Consider the following 17,958-nt stretch of genomic DNA (forward strand, 5'->3'; position numbering starts at 1 on the left):
ACCTTTACTAATTTGTCTTGCAGATTGTGTCCACAGTGATAAAGTTATCTTGTTGAAGGAATCTTACAAATTCAAGTTTTATGTACTGCTTTAAGATGATGTTTTTGAATACTTTTACAAGTAAGTGATTACCCTAATTTATATGTATATTTTCTTAAGAATTTTGCCTGTACTTACTGCTTCATACAATCCATTGAGGGTTAGGGTTCTGTAAGTTCCATGAGGGTTAAGGTTGGGTCTCTTCCTTTATTCTAGGATAGGTGTTTTTACTTTCCTATATGTAGTTAAAGAAATGAGATTTAGGGTAAAAAAATGCTCAAGAGGGGGAAAAAAGGCTGTTTTTCAAGCGAGAATGTTGACAAAGACAAAATCACTAGTTGGAGTAGATGACAGTAAAATGTTAAAAGATGGCAAAGCGAATGCAGTTGTTTTTTCAATTCTATGCAACTCAATTATATTAAATTCTATCTTGTTTGTCAATAAGGAAATTGATACAACTTTAAACAAAATTCTAGAATGGATTACTCAGCAGATTACTAGTTTGTACCTCAAAAATGTGCTGTGATCAACAAGATTAAGCACAGATAAGCAAAAACCAAATTATACCATGGAATTCCATTTCCTTTTCAATACGGCTTATTAAAATTGCAGATTAGGAAAATAAAGCAGACATAGAACATCTGAACTCCGCACAGTCAATAATGAGTTTCTTTAAAAAAAAGTCTTTCAAAAAACTAAGTCATATCATTGACTTAAAAACTGAGGGTCACATGCAGACTCTTTGAATGCTGGTTCTATGCCAACCAATTTGAGGTAATCACACCATCTGTGTTTATGCCCACTAACAGCTTCTTCCTTTTGTGGTCAGGCATACACATAATAAAGTTCCCAAAAGCTTTCTTTCTTTATTACTGTCAATGGTACTGGCCTAGTGTCAAAACAAAAGAACCACCTTGGCAATCATAAATTCAAGTTTTATGTATGTGGGCAAGTATTATTCATAACCAAGGAGATTGCAAACAGTAGGGTCCAAAAGCAAATTGGATTGTTGCAAGCTTCACTTTGAGGATATCCTTATAGGTAACAGAAAATTCTATGTTGAATGATAACTCAGTTTGTCAGAAATAGATTATGCTCAGTAGCAAATTTTAGCAGGTCTGGCTGAATGACTAAATGTCTTAGTCTATTTTCTATTACTGTAACAAAATACCTGAGACTGAAAATTTTATAAAAAAGTTTATCTTGATGATGGTTCTAGAGGGTGAAAGAGTAAAGGGCTATATCTGATGACTCTTTTTCCTGGTGACAGCTTTCTGCAAAATCACAAGGTAGCACAGGATATCACATGGCAAGACAGATCACTCTAGCTCAGGTCTTTCTTCCTTGTCTCCAAAGTCACAGGACTGTTGGATTAATTCTTCATTTTCATGACCTTGTTGAACCTTAATTATCTCTCAAAGGTCCTACCACCAAATGCCACAGTTGGATTAAGTTTCTACTCTCCTAATATCTCACAATGAGTATTAAATGTCAGCATGAGTTTTGGTGGGGACATTCAAAGCATACACCATGTAAATTAAGTTAGCACAAAGCAGTGCGAAGGTGGGATGATTAGTAATTAGTTTTTTTAAGTAGAGACATAAAAGATCTGCTTACTAAATGTATGGATGACACGAAGCTGGATAGTCAATGCATTGAACAAAAGTGAAGAATCAAAAGATCTAAATATGTTAAAGTATAAGATAAAACAAATAATACAAATTTAACAGAAAAAAAGAGAGACATTTAGGTTCAAGGCAATTAATTTTCACAAGACGAAAAAGACCTTAGCTAAATTTAAGACAATAGGGATTTTTAAATAAATACTACTGAAAAACTGAAACATAACATACATAAAATACACAAATCATTCAGTTTTTTAATGAAGTTAACTCACCCAAGTAATCACTGCTTAGAACAACATGTAGAATATGGTCAGTACCCAGAAGCTCCCTATGCCTTTTTCTAGTCATAACCATCTCCCCCAAATGTAACCACTGTTCTGACTCCCACTTCTATATATTAGTTTTTCCCATTTTTGAACTTATAAATGAATTTATACATTTACATTCACTAGTACTCCTATGTGAGATTCATATGTACTGCATATTCTCCCACATTTTTCTTTGTCCATTCTACTGTACTCAATCCCTCCCCACAGCAATTTTCCATTTAAAAAAAGGTAAGAAGTAACAGCTATACAACGTGACAAAATGACAGCAAAGACAACTGTTTGCCTATTTTATCTAAGTTTGGCTTTGAACATAAGCATACACATTAATTTGGCTTTCATGATTGACTTCAAAATTTGAAGCTATAAAAATTACATAAAAATGAGTATGTTCATAGTGAAAGAGAAACATTCACAAGAACAGGTACTTGATTTGATATTATCTTGCTTTTCAAAATTTGGTCCATGTACTGAGCTCTATTTAAACCTGTATTTAAGAATGCCAATTATTTGCTTCTAATTTGTGTCAACAGATGGTCTTCGTAAAATATAGCCTAGATACTTTTTAAAATCAAGAATACCAAATTTTTTGCAAGACTGAAATAAAATAGAAATTTTCTTTCTTTTTTAAAAATATTTTTAGATGTTGATGTACCTTTATTTTATTTGCTTATTTATATGTGGTGCTAGAAATAGAACCCAGTGCCTCATATGTATGAGGCAAGTGCTTTACCACTGAGCTACAACTCCAGACCCTCAATTTTTCTTTAGTGTGGATTAATTAATTTGTTGTTGAGCCAGACAACAAGTTTCATGCCAATATCTATATGTTTAATTCTAAGAATTTTAAGATAAACTGTACTAGTTTCACTTCTTTAAAATAAAATGCATTACTTTCACTGGATCTGCTGAATGCTCTTATGAAAGAATTTGGGACTTGGTATTTTCATCATAGAAGAGAAAAGAAAGCCCCTGCCTTCTAGGTGTATCTAATTTTGCGGGAGGAAGAAAACAACACATATACATTTTACTGAACAATTCAGTCCTGCAAACCAAGAGAACAAAACATTTTAGAAATGTCAAAGACATGACAGGTAAAATGACTATTCATTTGTGTCATGGATCCTACTATCTGCCAAGCACTATAAGATAGATAAGGTGTTTGTTCTCACTGAGCTTAGAGTCTAGTGTATTTAAGGAGATAAAGAAAATCAACCACATATTTATTTAAACTGGTCAAGCAAGGTAACTCGAAGGAGATAACAATGAAGACGAAGACTTGAAGAACTAGATTAAACATATTCAAGGCAAATGGGTCAGCAAATCCAAAGGTTCTAAAGAACAAAAAGGAGGCCTAGGATAGCTGTTCTATGGTGAGGCACATGGAAAGATCATGTAGGCCCTGTAGCCAAGGAAAGAAGTTTGGATTTTATTCTATGTGCAACAGGAAGCCACTACAAAGTTTTAGGCAGGGCAGTGACAAATCACTAACAGTTGAAGATGAAAGCAGTCTTAGAGATTATTAAACCTTCTCTTCTATGATGAAAATACCAAGTCCCAAAGAGTTTAGTGTCATTTAAGTTACAAGTTTGTAGAGTGTAAAAAGGGGCCTAGAACACTGGTCTCAATAATAAGGTTTATTTTTTATTTTGAGAAAGGATCTCAGTTACTTAGTGCCTGCTAAGTTGCTGAGGCTGGCCTTAAACTTGCAATTCTCCTCCCTCAGCCTTCTGAGCTGCTAGGATCATAGGCATGCACCATTATGCATAAGATTTCTCTTCAATAAGAGACATGCAATTATAATTACACTTCTATTCCTCTCTATTGGATTAGTAAAGGTCAAATATTCATGCAACATAGCATTGATAAGGATATAGAGAAAAGCCAGGGTCTCTAAGTTGGGAGTATAATTTGGTATAATATTTTGGAGAGCAATCTAGCAATTCCTATTCTAGGAAGTTATCCTACACAGTTTTTGCACAAGTCCACAAAAAAAAAAAAAAAAACACAAAACAAACAAACAAAAAAAACCCAGGATTTATACTCAGTGAAACATTATAAAGGATGGGAAAGACTAGAAATAATCTATGTTTACTATAGGATAACTGTTAAAATTATGGTACATTCAATGAAGTATAATGACATCACAATGAGGATTTACATATATGGGACAATCTTCACTGTGACAAGCATGAAAATGTAGGGAAACACTGTATGGGAAGGCAATGGGAATGCTGAGTAAATGGGGAAAAAGGCTTAACTGTATTGTACCTTTTGTGCTATTGAACTTTTTGCATACATATATTACTTATTTAAAACTATTTTTAAAAACAAAATAGTCTTATCTTAAAAGTAAATCATTGAAAAAGGATGTTTTTAAGAAAGAAAGGAAGGTTGACAGAAAAATTATAAATGAAAATAACTCAAAATAACTTAAACATATTGCTTCATGTATTATTTCCTTGTTGCAAAAACTAGTGTTTTATGTAATCTATAGTTTTAAATAAATCAGTGGAAAAATATAGGGGAAAACATAAACGTACAATATACAATATACAACTTATAATTTGGTGCATACATATAAAAAAAAAAAACTTCATAAGAACAGGGGCAAAACAGGCTTGTTTTTATTTCTCTACAGAAAAAGAAGCAAGAGGTGATCTAAAGCATAGCTGCTTGCAATAAAATGAGTTACTATGTGGTTAGCAAGACCATCTCACAGCTTAGTTGGATGTGAAAAGAGGGGTTGCTGAGTAGCAAATCAGGAGGCCAGGCATTCTAATCCTGAACAAAGTACCTATTAGTTATTAGATCTAATTACATTACTTAATACCTATAAATATTAGTTTTTTGTAAAGTCAGAAAGTTCAAGGAGAGCTTGAAAGAAGTCATTTTAGTTTGCCCCTGAAGAAGTTCACTTTACTTACAGGCCTATTTTAGGCCTGATTTAGGTATTTGAAGGGATTATTTGGTTTCATTGTTCATGCTTTCATGATTAATTAACAATAAGTAAGTTTGTTTTCTTTGCATAAGAAGAACATGATAATTTGTGAGGTATTATTGTGTAGGCTTTCTAGCTCTAAATACTTTATATAAAAAATAACTTTTCAATTTCCAAATTCTGAGAACATAATGAAAAAAAATGACACTTTTTAGTCTTTTCAATGATTACTTTTAACCTCTGGGAAACTCAATTCTGGGACTTAAAGATTCAAGAACTCAGTTTCGATTAAAAATTGTAAATTTCTCTGAGGTAACTTATTCTAAGGTCTTAACTCCTATCTGTATCTACTAACTCAAATTACTCATCTGAACTCCAGACCTATAAATAACATCTCACTCAGATCCTTGAAGTTCCTCATAGGTTAACATGACCCCATCTTGTAATTTAGATCAGAAAGTCCTCATACATGTCTCAAATCAGTTGCTATATGGACTGATATGGATGATATGTGACAGTGTCTACATATACTTGGGTCACAAGAGGGAAGGGGAGACTGCAACCGGTATCTAGTGGAGTCAAAGCCAGGGACTCTGCTATGTATCCTACAATGCAAAGGATAGTCTTCTATTTATCAAAATATCATTATGTCAAAGTTGAGAGTATCCTGTTGTATTGTGTTTTGAATGTAAACTCTATACAAGAAGGGGCAAACTCTGTTCACTTCTGTGTGTTTAGTATTTGGAGTGATATATAAATAATAAATAAATACGTATTTATTTAATATAGGAATCTAAAAAGAATTCACGTATTATTGCCCTTATTTTTACCCTCACAGCTTAGCCTTACTTCTTTTCTGGCCTGAACTACTATATTAACTCCTAATTATTGTTCATATCTCCATGCTCCTGGGACTATATCTTGTTTATTTTTACATATCAAATGTCTAGAAAGTAATAGGGGCTCAAACAACCTTTACTTTACAAATTAGCCTTAAAACGAGATATTTTATAAGGCAACCAACCTATAAGAAATTTTGGCAGGGTTCTGCTAACTGCTAACATACTAGTACCATAACAGAAACATACCTACCTGATGGCTTACAACGCCTATATCTGTATGAATCATAGATCCATTTTGTTTATCATTTTTACCTTTTGACTTTATTTCTCCTTAATTTTTTACAAGGCAAGACTAGCACAATACCTGTGCAAAAGCCCATTTGGTCTTTTCTATATTTCAGTGACAAGCCATGATTACATATAGACTCTGATCTTGGCCAACTGGGAACTGAGAACATTCCTTTTTCTCTTCTTCACTATCCTTGGACCAGCCTGAGCAAGTCTACAAAAGGGTGTTACCAAGTACAAGTATGAAGACATGAATTGGTGTGAACATACTTTATATACAACCAGAGATATGAAAAACTGTGCTGTATATGTGTAATAAGAACTGTAATGCATTCCACTGTCATTTATTTTTTAAAAATAAATTAAAACTAAAAATAAGATAGGGAAAATACTAAAATTAAATGAAACTTTAAAAAATAAATAATAAAATTATCAGAACATTAAACTTTTTTTAAAAAAGGGGTGCTACCTTAACAAGAGATCTAGCTCCAACTCTAAGAGGAGGAAAAAAATCAAAGCAGGAAAAAAAAATCAAGGCATCTTGATTACCTATCAAAAAGGAATTGAAATTCTGCAAGTAGTCTTAAAATGAAATCAGACCTGCCCACTCTCCATCCAGGATTAAACAAAATAACATCAGGTATAGATATCTAAGCAATTATATATACATTCAAACAAAGTGGAGAACATTATAATTTTTTTACATGTAGAATATTATTTCCCCATCCCATTTTTCAAGGTGACAATAAAAAATTTTGATTTGTCTTTAAATTTATAGACAATCAACAAAGGGTCCCTATTCCAAGTCTTGATCTGTTTCCTTCAGGGGCCTTTTCTTATAACTTGGGAAAGAGCCTGATTTGAGGGGTTTTTTTTTTGCTCAGTCTTGCAGAAGGTTTTTATCTTTACAAGGCTGTCCTTCACTGTCCTTAAACTTACTGACATTCATAGTCTTTCACTGTTTTCTGTTCACTCAATTCCCACTGGTATTTGGGATACTGAAGACAAGAGTATCACTTACGTAGCTCTTTCCTTGGAACAGTCATTTCTCTCTGATAAGTGAGCTGCCATTTCACCTGGGCTTGACTGCAAACAAATGCCTCATTTTCCAAAATAGCTGAATATCCCACCCTAGACTCTTTTGTTCATATATGTTCTAAATCCCTGAAAAACATCCTTAGCAAAGGAATTTAGGCTTTTCCATGGTGACAGTAATAATACTGTCATAAATAAACAGTAATAATTTGGAGTGAGGTCACATTCCACAGAGAAAGAAATTCTCAGAGGATGGAGGGGCACAATAAAGTACTTGTTTGAAGTCCCTGCCTTTATAGAAGAACTCATATAGGGATATGTGAGTAGATATATAGAAGAAGCTGAGTATACGTGACCTCTACCAGAACTTATATAACAAAAAGTATAGGTGGCTGAGTTGATCCAACCTGAACAGATTAAGTTGTCTTGGGCATTTCAGAGGAGACAAGAGCCCTCCAAAACTAGTGAAGTGCGCAAGACTATAGAAAGCTAAGGAGAGAGGAATCCTTAATAAATATAACTATAACAGCTTTCTGTCAAACAAATGGCTGATTTCCTATTAGATGATAAAAATACTGAATTTGATTTATACCCAATAAAGCTGATATTCTTTGTCTTGAAAACACAAAATTCAATTTTGGGTGGTGGTTACACACATATATAGGATGATGTGTACTATTTTAAAAGCATGAAGATGATGACACAGTTTGGTCTACTTTTAATCATCATTTTTGTTTTGAATTTTATACATTAAAGGATAGCATGACTTTTTTAGGATTTATCAAAAAGGAGCACAGATCAAAATGCCTTTCTTTAGCCCATTCATGGTACTAAGAATGTCTGTTTTGACATAAGTAAAGTGTGAAAATAATCTGTTAAACATAAAATGACTTCTCCAGTAACTTAGGGCTGGAAAAATCCAGAAATCAGTATCTACTATTCAACACAGATTCAATACCTCAGCCTCTGTAAATCAGAAACACTGGAGAAAAAGTTGTAAGTTGAAAAAGGGGCCCTTAGCAAAACTGAAAAAGAGAAAGTTACTCAAGATCTCTTCTAACATTCTTTCTTTTTTATTTATCACCTCTTTTTTCTCTACCAAAAACCTGGTTGGAAAATAATCTCATATGATTAATTAAAGTCAGAATATAAAACCTAAGAATAAGTGTCCCTTCTCTTAGGGGCACACACAATTTAAATCTTCTCTATCAATGGAGAGTGAAAGGCCTGATTTTGAATTGAGTTTGGATCCCAGCACTGCTACTGAATGTAACACCTAAGAATAAGTGTTCCTTCTCTTAGGAGCATACACAATTTAAATCTTCTCTATCAATGGAGAATGAAAGGCCTAATTTAGAATTGAGTTTGGATTCCAGTTACTGTTACTGTTTTCTATGTGGTTTGTGTTCCAATTAATCTCCATTGGTCTGTTTTCTGACCCACAAAGTGCGGGTAATCAACATTTTTCTTTATAGAAGAGCTACATGGATTAAAGTAATTCAACAATTTTTTATTGAATGCCTAGGGATTTAATTAAGCATTGCTGTACATGATGGGGATATAGGAGGGATATCAACATAGAGTCCTTGAACTCACAGAACTTACATGCTAACTGGAGAAAAGGAAACATAATAAATAAATACATAATATCAGAAGGAACAAGTGCTACAGCAAAAGATCAAATATAATGGTAGTGGTGGGAAACACAGGAAAACTAGGGAGGCTGGGATTTGTCATGCAAAAGCCCCTCTTAAAGGTGACACTGGAGAAGAGACTTGAAGGAGTAATGGAGTGAGTCATGAATTTTCAGCAGTAGGGAGCATATAAATACTGGAAGAAGGAAGAGCAAATGCAAAACTTTGTGGAAGGAGCAGGCTTAGAGTATTTGAGTAAAGAGTGACAGATGATGGCTTTGAAAGTTATGCTGTAGACAAAGTAGTTTCATAGTTTTTAATTTTATTTTATTGCTTTTATTTAGCAAGCTGGGAATCACTGATGGGTTTTAAGCAAAGAATTAACATACTCTGGGGGAAGTTGAGGTTCTTGTAAACATAAGGACACATTTTTAGGAGTATGCTGTCTATAACTTTGAGCTAATCACACTGTGTCTGGAATACCTCATTCACTTCTAAAATGCTCATTTTAAGAAGAACAGACAGTAACAGCCAAGGGGAGTTGTTAGCACTCTTGAGTTTTTTCAAGTCATGCCCTGTGCTGTGCCAATTCATTTCTTCTCTAGGAGGGGAACATCCTGGCTTTCCTTAGGTATTCCCTTTCCACAGGTGTAGAAACTCAGATGAGACTTAGAAGGGTTTCTAAAATGTCTAACCAAGAATCTGCTGAACTCTGACTCCAATGACCATGTCTGTCTCACTATACACAGCTGTCCTGGAAATGTTTACTAATAAAAACAGGGCATGAGAGGAATGTGATATCTGTCCTCATATATATCAGGGACTATAGTGTGGGCTGGGGTTGGACTTTATCCTGGATGTCTGGACAGAACAAAAATGGAAACAGGAGAGTTCAATTACAGAAGTAGATTTCTATTCTTTGTGAGAAAAATCGGACCCACATTTAGACAGTCTGCTTTTGAATAGCAGCACATTGGTATGGTCTAAGTTCTCCCTCTTCTTTCTCACTCTATACATCCTTTACTGTAGAGGCTGTTAGAGAAAGAGAGCTGAAGTGCAACAGTTATTCCAGGTGACCTATGGGCTGGCCAAAAGTAGAACGGGAAGATACTAGGTTCCCATCCAGTAAAGAGTGAAAATAAGTATTAGATTCATTATAGCTTTGTCATGGAAAACCTCCCCAGTGCAAGCTCTGAGTGGTCGTAAGTGCCACCAGCCCTGTCAACTAGGATAAACATATTATATCGTGTAGTAAAGATCAAGGTTTTTGGGGTCTCATTTTCCAAGTCACAATCCTGACACTATGATTTGCTTGTTGCATAATGCAGGGCAAGTTACTTAGTTTTTTGTGCTATGATTTCCTCATCTTATATGTAAGGATAAATGTAGTTACTACTTTTTGATTTTGCATTAAAAAAACTGTAAGCACATGAATGCATAGAAAGAAGATAGAAAGAGCAGAGAGATAAAATGGTTCAAGGAAGTTCAGAAAGTTAAGGTGAAGGCAGGGTATTATTCTTGTGTTTTATAATTATTTACTCCAATTTACAACTCAAAGTTTATTTCCCTCTGTACTGAACAGTTAAGTCAGGGACACATGAGAAATGAGAATTCTTTCTTAGTGACCAATATATAGAATAAGTGTCCTCTGGATTTTTTCCACTGCCAGAATGGAGAAAAAAAATGTGAATGGAGATAATATTCAAAATAGTTAATTACTGACTTACCAGCATTAGAGAGGAATGTCAAGACTTCTTAAAGTATATAATCTCATCTTAACTGAAAGCTTTTCTATTCTGATTATACTGAACTATTTGTATTTTCTTCAGAGACTCAAACATTTTTTCACTAATCAGTTTTACTAATTGGCTAGTATAGGCTGTGTGTGTGTGTGTGCGCGCGTATACGACCATGTGTGTGTATGTATTCTCCTCCCCATACCCCCGTGCAGGGGAATGAATGAACCCAGGACTTGTGCATGCTAAAAATGCATTCTACCACTGAGCTACAACCCCAGTACCATAAATATCTCTCTGCAAAGTTTTTAGTCTCTATGGGTTGTATTTTCTGCTCTAGCACACGTATGTACACTTCACATGAACAGCTGAACTGGGGACACATCAAAACCTAAAGCTTCACAACTGGTACTATAAACTGCCTTGATGAGGCTTCTACTTTTAGTCTGACCTCTAAGCTCGACTCTAACTCCAGCTCCAGGATATGTTTGGATCTCTGGGTTCTAGGGCTGTCCTTGGCTCAACTTCATTTCCCTATTTCTACCCATAAAACATGGTGTTTTCTGTTACATTAAAACATGTACCAAGACTGGGGTTGTGGCTCAGTGGTAGCACTTGCCTTATATATGTGAGGTACTGGGCTTGATCTTTAGCACTACATAAAAATAAATAAATAAAATAAAGGTTAAAACAAAACATGTACCACAGAAAGAAGATAATGAGAAAGACTGAGAAAAAAAGCAATAAAATTTGAGTTAAAAGATGGGACAGGGGAGTAGTCTATAATTTTTTATGTTGGGCTGGGGCTTTCATGTTGTTTCCTTTTACATACTACTAGTCTCAGGAAGTTGTCTATACTAACATATATTCCTAGTGTTTAAGAATATATATTTACGGGCCAGCCGGAAGCCGCGAGCCGGGAGCCCAAGCCGGGCCAGAGCCGAGCACGCTCGCTATGATGCTGAAGAATACCAGCCTCCAATATGGAAATCATACTGATCACTAGGCAATGCTGAGCTGACGTGGATCTGGGGCGATCATTCTGGACCTTTCAGAACACACACTGAGCCCGGATTGGCTGAATTCAAGCTCCCGTTCGCCTGCTTCCCGCAGACAAACAGCTGTGACTCAGCACTAATCCATCCGGCTGAAACAACTGGTCAGCCCTTCTGATCCTACGGAGGTAAATGCCTACCGAGCCTTCACAGGTAGTGGCCACAGGTTTGAAACGGGGCTTGGGAGACACATTAAGGACCCACCTGTTGCATTGGTCACCGGGCAAAAGGAAACGAACTGTTGCCATTTGCAAGAGATACCACCATGGCAGAGAACTGACGTCACCAGACTGTGGCGGAGGAGATAACTTCATTGAAACCTGCGGCTACAGGTGTGTAATCCCCTAGCCTTCCCTCTCCACACATCGGAGAAACCTTAAGGGCCCCTCTCAGCTCTCCCATGAGCGTGATAGCCAGACCGAGGGAATCAGATGTGGCGCGGGACCTGCAGCGTGGAACTCCCAGCTACCACTCCCACCAGTGCTGACACCTGAGGTCTCTTGCACCAGCTACCGGGGGCGTGGCTACCGGAAGGCAAGTAAAATTCGCTGAGGATTCTCAGCCCCAAGCTCTACAAACTTAGGGTCTGAGGGAATGGCAGACAGGGATAGTGTGCCCAGTTGTTCATGACAACAGGGCTCCCGGGAGCAGCAGACCTGGCGTGCAGCCAGTATTGTGGTGAGCGGCACCCGTGAGAGGGGCCTGGCTAGAAGAAAAGTGGGGAAGTGACTAGACACAAGAGGAGGCCCTAGGCACTCAGGATTGGAGACTCGCCCAGTCTGGGAGGAGGAGCTGCTGCACAGTGATTGGTTCCCGCGTATTGACAGGAGAAACTTGGCCTGGTGGATACAGCGCCACCTACTGGAAGAGAAGTAAATCAAACTCTAAGACTGCATTTATTAGTTTTTTTTTTCTTTCTCTTTTTTTTTGATTTGGGTTTTTTCTTTAATTTTCATTTTTCTTTCTTGATGTTTTTTAAATTTTTTTCAATTTTTTTCTTCTAATTTTAATTTTAATTTATTATTATTTTTTTTAAATTTTTTTCGTTTTTTATTTCCTATTTTTTTCTTCTTTTGTCTTTTCATTTCTTTTCAATTTTCTTATTCCCCCTTCCTTGAATTCTACCTGCTTACTCTCATTCTCTTTAGTGACTTCTTCCCTTCCCTTCTAATACCTTTCTTCCCAAGCGTCTAATAAATTTATAGGAGTAAACAGTAACTCAACAGTCAAACAGAACAAGAAGTAACATGAGCAGCTTAAAAAAGCAAGGAAGAAAAGGAGTACAAACAATGCAGGACAGCCTAAATATTCAGGAGGACCTAGAATCATCAGAAAAATAGTCATATAAAGAACCCAAGGAACATCTTAGACAGATGGAATGGAACATTAAAGAGGATACGAGACAGCAAATTCAAGCAGCAAAAGAACACATTGAGAATGAATTACATAAACAGATAAAAGAAGAAGTTAAGCATCTTTATCAGGAGATAGAGATTATAAAAATAATCAAATAATAATTCTAGAAATGAAGAAAATGATAAACCAAATTAAAAACTCAATTGAGAGTATCACTAACAGAGTGGAGCAGGTAAAAACCAGAACGTCAGATAATGAAGACAAAATATATCATCTTGAAAAGAGTCTAGCCAACTCAGAAAGGCTGGTAAAAAATCATGAGAAAAACATCCAAGAGTTATGGAATAACATAAAAAAACCAAACTTACGAGTCATTGGGATAGAAGAAGGTACAGAGATTCAAACCAAGGGAATGAGTAACCTGCTGAATGAAATAATTACAGAAAACTTTCCAGAAATAAAAAAGGAAACATATATACAAATTGAAGATGCATACAGGACATCAAGCACAAAAAATCACAGTAGACCCACGCCAAGACACATTGTTATTAAGATATCCAATATACAGAACAAAGAAAAAATATTAAAAGCTACAAGAGAAAAGAGGGAGATTACATTCAGGGGTAAACCAATAAGGTTAACAATGGATTTTTCATCACAGACGCTGAAAGCAAGAAGATCATGGAACAATGTATTTCAAACACTGAAAGACAATGGATGCCAACCAAGAATTCTGTATCCAACAAAATTAAGCTTCAGGTATGACAACGAAATAAAAATCTTTCATGATAAACAAAAGTTAAAAGAATTTGCAGCCAGAAAACCAGCATTGCAAAGCATTTTGAGCAAAACACTACACGAGGAAGAAATAAAAAACAATAACCAAAACCATCAGTGGGAAGTGCCTAGGTAAAGACAGAGGGCAAGGGGAACGATAATCACAGAGCAACAAACTAAATTTTTTTTAAAAAAGGATAAATAATCAAACATGGCTGGAAGTACAAACCATATTTCAATAGTAACTCTAAATGTTAATGGCTTAAACTCTCCAATAAAGCGACATAGGCTGGTATCATGGATTAAAAAAACAAATCCAACAATATGCTGCCTCCAGGAGACACATCTGATTGGAAAAGACATACACAGGCTGAAGGTGAAAGGATAGGAAAAAATATACCACGCACACGGTCCTCGTAAGCAAGCAGGGGTGTCCATCCTCATATAGAATAAAATTGACTTCAAGACTAAGTTAATCAAAAAGGATAAGGAAGGACATTATATACTGTTAAAAGGAACCATTTGCCAACAAGACATAACAATTATCAATATTTATGCACCAAATAATGGTGCTGCGACATTCATAAAACAAATTCTCCTCAAGTTCAAGAATCAAATAGACTACAATACAATAATTATGGGTGACTTCAACACACCTCTCTCACCATTGGACAGATCCTCCAAACAAAAGTTGAATAAAGAAACTATAGAACTCAATACCACAATCAATAACCTAGACTTAACTGACATATATAGAATATATCAACCATCATCAAATGGATATACTTTTTTCTCAGCAGCACATGGATCCTTCTCAAAAATAGACCATATATTATGCCATAGGGCAACCCTCAGTAAATATAAAGGGGTGGAGATAATACCATGCATTTTATCTGATCATAATGGAATGAAACTGGAAATCAATGATAAAAGAAGGAAGGAAAAATCCTACATCACATGGAAAATGAACAATATGTTACTGAATGATCAATGGGTTACAGAAGACATAAAGGAGGAAATCAAAAAATTCTTAGAGATAAATGAAAATACAGACACAACATATCGGAATCTATGGGACACAATGAAAGCAGTTTTAAGAGGGAAATTCATCGCCTGGAGGTCATTCCTCAAAAAAAGAAAAAAAAACAACAAATAAATGAGCTCACACTTCATCTCAAAGCCCTAGAAAAGAAAGAGCAAAACAACAGCAAATGTAGCAGAAGGCAAGAAATAATTAAAATCAGAGCGGAAATCAATGAAATTGAAACAAAAGAAACTATTGAAAAAATTAACAAAACTAGAGAGTTAGTTCTTCGAAAAAATAAATAAGATCGACAGACCTTTAACCATGCTAACGAAGAGGAGAGAGATCTCAAATTACTAACATACAGGATGAAAAAGGCAATATCACAACAGATGCTACAGAAATACAGAAGACAATGAGAAATTATTTTGAAAACCTATATTTCAATAAAATAGAAGATAGTGAAGACATCGATAAATTTCTTAAGTCATATGAATTGCCCAGACTGAGTCAAGAGGATACACACAATTTGAACAGACCAATATCAATGGATGAAATTGAAGAATCCATCAAAAGACTACCAACCAAGAAAAGCCCAGGACCGGATGGGTATACAGCGAAGTTTTACAATACCTTTAAAGAAGAATTAATACCAATACTTTTCAAGTTATTTCAGGAAATAGAAAAAGAGGGAGCTCTTCCAAATTCATTCTATGAGGCCAACATCACCCTGATTCTGAAACCAGACAAAGACACCTCAAAGAAAGAAAACTACAGACCAATATCTCTAATGAACCTAGATGCAAAAATCCCAATAAAATTCTGGCGAATCGGATACAAAAACATATCAAAAAAATTGTGCACCATGATCAAGTAGGATTCATCCCTGGGATGCAAGGATGGTTCAATATACGGAAATCAATAAATGTTATTCACCACATCAATAGACTTAAACATAAGAACCATATGATCATCTCGATAGATGCGGAAAAAGCATTCGATAAAGTACAGCATCCCTTTATGTTCAAAATTCTAGAAAAACTAGGGATAACAGGAACATACCTCAACATTGTAAAAGCAATCTATGCTAAGCCTCAGGCTAGCATCATTCTGAATGGAGAAAAATTGAAGGCATTCCCTCTAAAATCTGGAACAAGACAGGGATGCCCTCTCTCACCACTTCTGTTCAACATACTTCTCGAAACACTGGCCAGAGCAATTAGACAGACAAAAGAAATTAAAGGCATAAAAATAGGAAAAGAAGAACTTAAATTATCACTATTTGCAGATGACATGATTCTATACCTAGAAGACCCAAAAGGGTCTACAAAGAAACTACCAGAACTAATAAATGAATTCAGCAAAGTGGCAGGATATAAAATCAACACGCATAAATCAAAGGCATTTCTGTATATCAGCGACAAAACTTCTGAAACAGAAATGAGGAAAAACACTCCATTCACAATATCCTCAAAAAAAATAAAATACTTGGGAATCAACCTAACAAAAGAGATGAAAGATTTATACAATGAAAACTACAGAACCCTAAAGAGAAAAGTAGAAGAAGATCTTAGAAGATGGAAAAATATACCATGTTCATGGATAGGCAGAACTAACATCATCAAAATGGCGATATTACCAAAAGTTCTCTATAGGTTTAATGCAATGCCAATCAAAATCCCAACGGCATTTCTTGTAGAAATAGAGAAAGCAATCATGAAATTCATATGGAAAAATATAAGACCCAGAATAGCAAAAGCAATTCTTAGCAGGAAATGTGAATCAGGCGGTATAGTGATACCAGATTTCAAACTATATTACAGAGCAATAGTGACAAAAACAGCATGGTACTGGTACCAAAACAGGCGGGTGGACCAATGATATAGAAAAGAGGACACAGAGACTAATCCACAAAGTTACAACTATCTTATATTTGATAAAGGGGCTAAAAGCATGCAATGGAGGAAGGATAGCATCTTCAACATATGGTGCTGGGAAAACTGGAAATCCATATGCAACAAAATGAAACTGAATCCCTTTCTCTCGCCATGCACAAAAGTTAACTCAAAGTGGATCAAGGAGCTAGATATCAAATCAGAGACTGCGCCTGATAGAAGAAAAAGTTGGCTCTGATCTACATATTGTGGGGTCGGGCTCCAGATTCCTTAATAGGACACCCATAGCACAAGAGTTAATAACAAGAATCAACAAATGGGACTTACTTAAACTGAAAAAGTTTTTTCTCAGCAAGAGAAACAATAAGAGAGGTAAATAGGGAGCCTACATCATGGGAACAAATTTTTACTCCTCACACTTCAGATAGAGCCCTAATATCCAGAGTATATAAAGAACTCAAAAAATTAGACCATAAGATAACAAATAACCCAATCAACAAATGGGCCAAGGACCTGAACAGACACTTCTCAGAGGAGGACATACAATCAATCAACAAGTACATGAAAAAATGCTCACCATCTCTAGCAGTCAGAGAAATGCAAATCAAAACCACCCTAAGATACCATCTCACTCCAGTAAGATTGGCAGCCATTATGAAGTCAAACAACAACAAGTGCTGGCGAGGATGTGGGGAAAAGTGTACTCTTATACATTGCTGGTGGGACTGCAAACTGGTGCGGCCAATTTGGAAAGCAGTATGGAGATTCCTGGGAAAGCTGGGAATGGAACCACCATTTGACCCAGCTATTGTCCTTCTCAGACTATTCCCGAAGACCTTAAAAGAGCGTACTACAGAGATACTGCCACATTGATGTTCATAGCAGCACAATTCACAATATCTAGACTGTGGAACCAACCCAGATGCCCTTCAATAGATGAATGGATAAAAAAAATGTGGCATTTATACACCATGGAATATTACGCAGCACTTAAAGATGACAAAATCATGGAATTTGCAGGGAAATGGATGGCACTAGAGCAGATTATGCTTAGTGAAGCTAGCCAATCCCTAAAAAACAAATACCAAATGTCTTCTTTGATATAATGAGAACAACTATGAACAGAGCAGGGAGGAAGAGCTGGAAGAAAAGATTAACATTAAATGGAGACATGAGATGGGAGGGAAAGGGAGAGAAAAGGGAAATTGCATGGAAATGAAGGGAGACCCTCATTGCTATACAAAATTACATATAAGAGGTTCTGAGGGGAATGGGAAAATAAACAAGGAGAGAAATAAATTACAGTAGATGGGGTAGAGAGAGAAGATGTGAGGGAAGGGGAGGGAGGATAGTAGGGGATAGAAAGATAGCAGAATACAACAATT

The 17,958-nt window shown here is 35.8% G+C and overlaps 1 protein-coding gene across 2 annotated transcripts in view; it reads right to left on the reverse strand.

The window, feature by feature from the left end:
* The window catches only part of LOC101971161 (ubiquitin-conjugating enzyme E2 E2), a 290,218-nt gene that overhangs the window by 61,162 nt on the left and 211,098 nt on the right, over nucleotides 1-17,958 (reverse strand). The window lies entirely within an intron of this gene.

This window comes from Ictidomys tridecemlineatus, chromosome 2 (genome assembly GCF_052094955.1).
Source record: "Ictidomys tridecemlineatus isolate mIctTri1 chromosome 2, mIctTri1.hap1, whole genome shotgun sequence".
Lineage (NCBI taxonomy): Eukaryota > Metazoa > Chordata > Mammalia > Rodentia > Sciuridae > Ictidomys > Ictidomys tridecemlineatus.